Genomic DNA, 9,754 nt, shown 5'->3' with positions numbered 1-9,754 from the left:
GGTACCATGGCAGAGCAGATCTCCACACTGCAGCCACAGAGGAAGCCACAGTGGAGCAGGTGGATGCGGCCTTAAGGAGGTTGAGGCTCATCGAGAGCCCCCTGCAGTAGAAGGCTCCAGGACAGAGCTGCAGCCTGTAGAGAGGAGTCCAGGGTAGGGCAGGAGGTCTTGCAGCCACTTGTGGGGAACCCATGCTGGAGCAATATGTTCCTGAAGGACTGCACCCTGTGGTACAGACCCATGCTGGAGCACTTCTTGAAGAACTTCAGTTTGTGGGAAGCCCACATTGAATCAGTTCAGGAAGGATGACATCCTGTGGGAGGGACTCCACAAGCAGAAGAGCATCAAGATGAAGGAACATCAGTGATGAAGCATTATGGACTGACCACAACCCCCATTCCTTGTTCCCCTGCACCACTTGGGGGAACAAGGTAGAAAAGGATGGATGGGAGGGAAGGGTTTTTTTTTGTTTGTTTGTTTGCTTCTAGTTTCTCACTGCTTTAGTCTGTTATCAATAGGCAATACATTATACTAATCTCCCTTATGCTGAGTCTGTTTTGCCTGATGGTAAGTGATCTCCCTGTACTCATCTTAACCCATGAGCTTTTTCTTCATCATATTTTCTCTCCATCCTTCAAAGGAGGAGAAGTGAGAGAACAGCGTGGTGGTGCCTTTCTATCTAACAATGTTAAATCACCACAAGCCTTCAAATTAGGGCTAATATGGGACATCAAAAGGGGGCATTCACCAAGCTAGAATTCACCAATTAGTAGGAATTAAGGGACCAATTCTTGGTCAAGGGACCAAGAATTTGTTACAGACAGACTTTGGATTTGTATGTCTTTTGTTGTTGACCTGTATTATATAGTTCATGTTGCAACTCTAAAAGATACTGAATGATTCATAAATTTCCTTCAGGGAAAATTTGCCTTAACCTTTTCCAAAAACTTATCTATCTGTGTAACTCTACTGGATCTGGCTGGGATGTTACCTTTCCCTGCAGCATCCCATACAGTGCTGTGCTCTGCACTTGTAGCTAGAACAGCAGTGGTACCACACCAGTGTTGTGTCTGCTGCTGAGAAGTGCTGGCACAGCATCAGGACTCTCTCTAACCCTCCTAGGGGGTGGGCAAAAAAAAAAAAAAAAAAAAAAAAAAAGTGAGAAACATGAGCAGGGCAGCTGACCTAAACCAACCAAAGGGATATTCCATACCATATGATATCACACTCAGCAATAAAAGGTGGAAAAAGGAAGAAGAGGGGAGGGGTGGGCTCTTGTTGCAAAAACGTCTGTCCTCCTCCTGAACACCAGCTACGTGCGTTGAGGCCCTGCTTCAAGGACGTGGTCAAGCATCTCTCATTTGTGGGAAGCAGAGAGTAATTTCTTTCTTCTGCACTTCCACATAGCCTTTACTTGTTTTGTTTTGTTATTCCCTTTTCCCTTCCCTCTTCTCCTTTCCCTTTTTTGCCTTTATTTGAATTGTTTAATTAATAATAATATTTCCTTAATAATATTTTTTCCCTTTAATTAAATTATCCTTATCTCAACCCGTGAGTTGTTCTTTCCTTTACTTCTTCCCCTTCCTCATCTGAGGAGGGGGAGTGAGAGAGCGGTTGTGGTGTTCAGCTGCCGAGCACGGTAAAACCACCACAGTAACATGGTAAATTCCCCTGATGGAATGAACTGTTGAAATTTACGCTTTGACATTACATGATGAAAATGACCAGTTGTAATTACCCACTCACCCCACTCACCTTCTCAAGAGGAGGTATCCTGAAGTATATTATATTAATCCATTTCTCATAAAACATGTACACAGAACAGCATTTTCTTAGATAATTTAAAAGTCAAAACAAAACCAACAATCAAACAACTCAATGCTGGATTTCCTAGGATATAACTTTGGATAATGTATGATTAATATCAGTCTTGTTTTAACTGGTGACACATTCATACTCTTTTTTTCTCCCCACATTCCCCAGATACTGCTGTAGCCAGTAAATCAGACATGTCCAAGGAAAAATATTCGAGCATAGAGAACGATAATTAAATATATGTCTGCTCAGATAATCAGTGCCTCATGTTGTTTTTGTGGAGAGTTTTATTTGACAGAATGGATCTAAATAGTTCTTTTCAATATATACAAGTAGTGTTTATGAAGATGCTTAAGGAAATCAGATGCATTTTTTCTTTGTGAAAAACTATTCTATATTGTCTGCTTATAGTTTATTAAAAAATAAAAAAGTCCTATAAACAGTTTCTAAAGATGTTTAAAGCAAAATTTATATATGTACATGTATATTAAAGTGACTGGACTTTGAGTTGAAATAGATGGTCAAGTAACATTTAATGCTTTACTTCCATGATTTTTCTTCCCCTTTAGGAGAGAGATCTGACTGTAAGAATCATAGGAACATCACTCCATAGCTTGTCTTCCCCTTTGGAGCAAAGCAGGACACATAATTTTACTAACAGTATGCAAAACGATTCCAACAGAGGAAGTAAATATTACTAGAAAGCAAAGGACAATGACAATCCCATTTCTTTTAAAAAGGAAGGATGTGACTTTAGAACTGGTTTGCTTAGTGACAATTTTGGTTTAATCGTGAAAAAGCGGCCTGTTGAGATTTTTAGTCTGATCAGAGGAAACCAAATGCTCAGCTAGAGGCAGAAGGATTTTTTCTATGTTCAGGTTTTGGCAAATGATTCCAAAAACTCAAAACCTTTTTCTTTCAACATCCTGAACCATCAGGTTTACATCCTTTCCAGTTTCAAAGTTTGCCAGCAGTTTCTTGATTGCTCATCAAGTGTGGCTGATCAGGTTTGTTTCTTGCTGTCTTCGTTAAGAGTAATTGATCAGATTTAATATGTGTTTGCCCCCTTCTCATCCCTGTATGACAAGAAACCTTACTGAAAAATAAACATTCTCACATTCTACATATTCTTATAAATCACTGCATCAAACCAGGTTTGTTCTCATAATTCTGTCTCATCATCCCTTAATTCGGTTTGTGCCTCTGCATGTATTTGTGGCTTCTTCCTTTTCTTATTAACCTTTTTTTTTTTTTTTTTTTTTTTTTTTTTTTTTTTTTTTGCATTGGGAAGGTGTTTGACCATTGTAAAAGACCTTGACCAGATGCCCTTAAAAGAGAGGACACTCTACATACAGCATCCATCAGGAACTTTGTATACAAAAACCTTAAGTGTGAATTTATGTCTAAATAGGTGGGTGTCTGTTTTATGGTATAGTGACCAGTTTTACTGTAAAGTGGCCATTATGGTAACTTACATATCCACCCAGAGACACTGCTGAGAGTAGGCAGCACACTATCAGTTTGCATTGTGTTGTTTAATTCTCATGGTTTAAGAAATGCAGTCACTTCCATTACATTATCCTATATTAATCATAGGCTACTGATATTTGAACATGAAAAAAAAAAAGTGCATGGAATATGCCAAAACAGAATGTACCTGCTCACTTCCCTAAGGTGTTCCAATCAGATAAACTTGAATTCATTTTTGGATTCTTGAAAGATTTAATAAAACCTGCCATTTGGAAGCAAATCTAGGAGATGCAGCATTTCATGAAGCTAAAGAAATATTCTGACTTTAGTAAAGATAATAGAGAAATATTCAATAATTGTTTTTCTTTCTTGTCAGTTTCAAATACTCTTTTTCTCAGTTGAAATGACTTCACAACTAGGAAAGGCAAGAACGTTAAAGTCATTTTACAATTTAATCTTTAATTTAAGAGGGTGTTTTTTATCAAATCTTTACCTGATTTTACATAACCTGAAACGCTAGGTTAACAGTTGGACTTGATGATCTTAGAGGTCTTTTCTAACCTAAATGATTCCATGATTCTATGAATTTATCAAGAGACTTCTTGGCAGGATTGTTTTGTTAGTATACATTTCCTACAAAATGACATAAATAGAAATTATGGTGATTGTCACTCTTTATTTTGGATATGTTTATGCTGACAAGAATCCAGGTGAGAGATGCATTTATCCTTATTCCTTCTTATACAGATTCATACATTCATTTTTTTTTTTTTTTCTACCATGTCAGTCCCAGATTTTATTTTCAAGCATTCAGTGCTACAAATGTTATATGAACCATATTGAAAAAAACATGATTATATTTTGCATCAGATAAAGAGATTTGACACAATTAATCCTGCAGTTCTATTAGCCTTACTTTAATGTTACTGTCACATTTACTCTCCATTATCCCTTCTCCAAATCAAATAATCTAAGCCTTTCCATCATTTCACTGAATAAAGCCCTTTACCTCATCCTCTTCACCAGTGGAAATTTTTATTTATTATCTAAGTGTTTAGTTCTGAAATATCTCTTTAAAATATTAGATGCAGAATTTAAGGTAGGAATGAATTACGAATTGTATCATTTTTTATATTACTGTATGATGTATGTCTCTTAGCATTGTCAATATCCTATTCATGCTTTCAATCAGTCCTGTTTGCTGAATCTGATTTTTCAAAAGACTATTGTAGTACCTCAGTTTTCTCTGGGAAGGATATAATCCCATCGTTATTGTCTGAATGATTTAACTTTTTAGTTCTATTGTGCACAGTGTGCTGTCTTGTGTTATTCTAAGTAACCCCTTTCAGAGGGGAGCAATCATTTTGTTTGTTAAGTATATTTCATTCAATCCTTGAGTGTTTTCTCAACAGTAAATCTATGCACCACAATAAATAAGTAAATAAATAAATAAATGAACAACATTCTTGCCTAGTTGTACTAACATTTCAATTTAGCATTTCAAAAAGTGTAACAATTCATGCTAAATAATATTTACATTCCCATTTGAGTAAAATTCTAGTTTATAGATGTAATTGTAAATTTGCTATGACCCTATAGAGGGTCTACTTAAATAACTGCAGGCAATTTAAACTTGCTCTATATGATCATACCCAGAATCTCATGTCGATTTTGCTGGTAATTTCCACCAATTCAACATTAGATAACCCAGCTTTTACTGCAAATTTTAAGAGATATTATCCCAGTTTTAACAGAATCCCCAAACTATATGTATAGGTTGTTGTAGTTCCAGCACAGTTTTCAGTGTGACACCATCTGTACTGTGAGTTATTAGTCTGCTTTGTGCTCTTAGCCTGTCACATAAGAAAGAGCACAGCACATATAGAATGTATAAGATCACAGATATGGCTATTTTGACTTGTGCAATGTCGAAGACTTAACAGTGATAAAGACTATGACTTCACATTTACTTGTATTTCAAGCTAGATGTTTCTTCATCAGAGAAATATTGACAATTTCTCAGAATCTTTATTAACATATATATATATATATGTATATATATGTATAGTTCTTTGTGAGACTCTGGTCAGAAAATGCACAGTGCTTACAATATCCCCAGATTTAGACTATCAATACACATACCAGATTTGACATATTTACTGTTATGGTAAGTCTAGAACATGACTGTTTTCTTTTTTTGTTTGTTTGTTTTGTTTTGTTTTTGTTTGTTATTTTTTATTTTTTATTTTTTTTAATGCTGATGTTTAGACTACATAAAAACTAGGTTCCTTATGACATCTATATTGCGGTGAAATCAAACTGTTAAGAAGGATTAATCATTGTGTTAATTCTATTAGTATAGTGTTGTCTTTCATCTTGAAAACCATATCTCATGACATTTTCTAACATTTCCACATCACACTGTAGAATACCTAGGAGAGTATCCATAGATATCCCAGCTAGGACTGGCATCATCATACATGTTAAATTATGTTATTTGCCCTTAGAATGATATTGTGTGACTTGGATCTCCTTGAAAATATCTGTATTTTAATAATAATAATACCAAATAGTACTTTAGATGGACAAATATAATGTGGACATTATTGTGTAGATAATGAATCTACAGTTAAAGACCATAAATATCAAATAATGAAATTATTTATTTTTGTGACTGTAAAGAACATTAGTAGAAATAAATGTAGAATCTAAAACAGACAAATAAAATATGCCAGACATTGAACTGAAGGCAGTGATATGATACCTGATTTTTTGCGATTTTTAAAAGTATAGCAGGCCAAAGATGGTTTCAAGTCAGATAGGAAACCATTTGGCATTTAACAGAGAGACAAGCTAAAAGTACTAGTGGATCAATTTTATTTCTTAGATTTAAGATTGGATAAAAGCATTCTCTAAGCCGGTGACCAAGTTATACCATTAAAAAAAATACTTTTAAAAAGAGAGAGAGAGAATAAGGAAAGTTTAGCACTGGCTTCAGAGGGAACACTATAAAATTTTAGGACCAAATGTAACCATAACTGATAGTGTTTTCCAGGAGATGCCTATTTAGATGTAATAAAGTTTCTTTTGGATAGGATCCCAAAGATTGATCTGCTGTAAAGTGAACATCTAAGATAAGAGAAACTTCTTTTAAAGTGCCTTTCTTCAGAGAGACTAAAAACACACAGACAGTTTCACTGCAGAGATCTGAAAGTGTGTGTGAGATTAAATCATTAAATCCTCAAATTCATCTGTAAAAGATATTGTGAGATATTTATATATGAAGATATGTATAAACCAGTTAATAGTCATTGATAAGTGTTACATCTTGTATTACTTTTTCTATAAGTACAGCTCCTGCTCTTTTTTTTTTTTTTTTTTTTAAAGGTTTTGATGGATATAGTCTAAGCCTAAACCACACTAGGGTGAACCAACAGATTGAATTGGAGCTGTCCTTTCCATCACATTAAAAAGTCAGGCTTACATTTGTTTTAGTCTTCCTAAAGGACAAGTGGAGAATAGTCCCTTCTTGTATCCTGCCTAGCAATTAGAGCCTGAGGAGTAGAAGTATTTTGTTGAAACTCACTGACTGAAAAATATGGGCAACTCAGGTATTTCTTACGAGTTCCATAATCAACAGGTAAAAACACCCAAAGGCATGCTTTTCCTCCACTCTTATGAAAATGCTTTCAGAAGGGAATTCCATAAATGTTGTGCTTTAACCCAGCAGGCAGCTTAGCACCATGCAGCCACTCAATCATTCTCTCCAAGTGGGCTGGGGGAGAAAACTGGAAAGGTAATAGTGTGAGAAGTGATGTGCTGAGATAAATATGGATTACAAGTTAAAGCAAAAGATGTGCACACAAGCAAAGCAAAACAAGGAATTCATTCACTGCTTCCCATTGGCAGGCAGGTGTTCAGTCATTTCCAGGAAACCATCATTCTATCACATGTAACAGCTTCTTGGAAAGACAAATGCCATCACTCCAAATACCCCCCTCTTCATTCCTTCCCTCAGCTTTCGTTAGTGAGCATGATGTCATACAGTATGGGATATCCCTTTGGGCAGTTTGGATCATCTGTCCCGGCTGTGACCCCTCTCAACTCCTTGTGCAACCCCAGCCTCCCCTCTGGTAGGGCAGAAAGGTCCTTGGCACTGTGCAAGCACTGCTTGACTGCAAACAAACATCAGTGTCTTGTCTTTTTAATCAAAAATCCAAAACACAGCATCTATAAAGAAGAGCCTCTATAAAGAAGATTAAATCTCCCCCAGCCAAAATCAAGCCAAGGAAGACAGGTATTTCTTCAGACATACTGGTGTGATTGATCTTTTATAAGATTATATTGGCTATTTTTTATTATATGTCACCCAAGCTTCAAGAAGCAATTTGATACCATACTGCCTTTCTCTATTGCTGTGGTTTAACCTTTGCATGCAGCTAAGTACATCACAGCTGCTTGCTCACTCTCCCAGGTGGGATGGGAGAGAGAATCAGAAAGGCAAAAGTGTGAGACCTCATGGGTTGAAATAAAGACAGTTTGCCAGGTAAAGCAAAAGCTGCATGCACGAGCAAAGCAAAACAAGGAATTTGTTTGCTACTTCGATCATCAGGCAGGTGTTCAGACACTTCCAGGAAAGCAGGGTCATCATGCGTAATGGTTTATTATGCAGACAAATGCCATCACTCTGACTTCCCCCTCTTTCCTCCTGCTTTCCACCAGCTTTTATTGCTGAGCATGACACTATGTGGTATGGGATATTCCTTTGTCCAGTCTGAGTCAGCTGTCCTGACTGTGTTGTCTCTCAGCTCTTTGTGCACCGTCAGCCTCCTCACTGGCAGAGCAGCCTGAGAAGTAGAAATGTCCCTGACTCTGTAAACAGTACCATGAGATAACTAAAAACATTGGTGTGTTATCACCAGTTTTCATCAAAACTCCTAAAAATGTCATCATGCAAGCCCCTATGAAGAAAATTAGCTCTATCCCTGACAGTATCCACCTTGTATTCCATACCACTTATGTTATGCTCAGGTCCCACACTTTCCAATACATCCTCATTAATTGCCACAGTTCAATTAATATACAGATTTCATTCCTGTAGTCTATGGACCACTCTTGTTAAATGTCCATAAAATGTCCACTGAATTCTTTTAGCCCATGACTTAGATTCTATCTGTTATGATGGTCTTTCAAGACAGGAGAGGCACTGTGTTGTGTGGAGTTACTGGAAGTGAAAGCTATCTCAGGCAGATCTGGTCATTTATGCACTTGCATTGCTTCTTATGAGGCTCATCCTCTGCTGATTTCAGTGGTTCCTGCTATAGGACTTCCTATGGAGGTTTCTGGTTTGAGCCATCTGGAAGAACTGATCCACTTATTAGATTGGAAGCCTCTATATTCAATTTAAGGTCTCTTGACTTGCCAGGATGAAATATTTAAGTTTTAATATTATCAAAATGAAATATAATGTGGGTAGCCATACCTTCTGTTTTTTGTTGAGACCTTTTATACTAAATAACTAAAAACTAAAATGAAAATATTTTCACTTTCTTCACTAAGGCTCTGTGAAAGAAAACTGTTTTAGATAGTAAAGATGCAAGTATTCATCCTATTTTTACACAGTTAATTTTCAAAATCCGCTGCAGAATAAAAACTCGTTTATCAGCTTCTGGATCAGAAAGAGGCCATGGAGGACTTTTTTTTTCAGTATTTTTTTCAAAGTTTTCAGCATGTGTATTCTTGATGCATTTTACTGTACAATGAAAACTCAAGATGCATTCTATGATCCCCACTCATTTAAAGTAGAATGTCCTCCTAATTCTAGAACTGTCTATCCTATGTTTTTGGATAGCATTTATTTTATCTAAATCTGAAGATTTAAGATTTGATGAGAAGATAGAATAATTAATCTATTTCTCGGACCATTGAAAGTTGATAATTCAGACTATTTTGGAGTGCTTTGCACATCTCCAGTTATATTTTTTTTCTATTATTTTACTCAATATAAAGGTGCTCATAAAGTCATTAAGTAGGTCTGTGGCACTTATTAACAATTTCAAGAAAAAAACAGCAAAAGGTTACAAATAAAGTTGTTTATTTATTTATTTATTTTAAACACAATAGATCTTATATGTTTTCTAAAGTATTAAAATATTTTTTTTTTTTTCAAAAAGAATTATTTGTTAAGTATGAGCAGATAGAAGAACATGATATTGGAGAACATACAAACAGAAACAATGCCATTAGCAGATGATTTTTTTTTTTTTTTTTTTTTTCCTGAATATTGCCATCAATACAATCTGCTGTTTTTTTAGAAAAAGCATCTACAGATGGAAGAAGTCACATGGAACATTTATTTTCTCAGCACCTACTCAGAAAAATAACAAGGCATGAAAAAAGTCACTGGAAAAAAGTCACTGGAATTCAAAATAACAGTGAGAAAGAAAAAAAAAAAAAAAAAAAAAAAAAA

General features: G+C 35.7%; 1 long non-coding RNA gene across 1 annotated transcript in view; it reads left to right on the top strand.

Annotated features, from left to right (window-relative positions):
- Window positions 1–429: 429 nt before the first annotated feature.
- The window catches only part of LOC118160612, a 14,368-nt gene continuing 5,043 nt past the window's right edge, over window positions 430–9,754 (top strand). Inside the window, exons 1-2 of the long non-coding RNA XR_004747599.1 lie at window positions 430–567; window positions 6,546–6,550. This is a non-coding gene — a long non-coding RNA (uncharacterized LOC118160612). The remainder of the gene's footprint in view (window positions 568–6,545; window positions 6,551–9,754) is intronic.

The sequence above is a fragment of the Oxyura jamaicensis genome, chromosome 1 (genome assembly GCF_011077185.1).
Source record: "Oxyura jamaicensis isolate SHBP4307 breed ruddy duck chromosome 1, BPBGC_Ojam_1.0, whole genome shotgun sequence".
NCBI classification, from domain to species: Eukaryota; Metazoa; Chordata; class Aves; order Anseriformes; family Anatidae; genus Oxyura; species Oxyura jamaicensis.
This window is presented reverse-complemented; position numbering and strand designations above follow the sequence as displayed.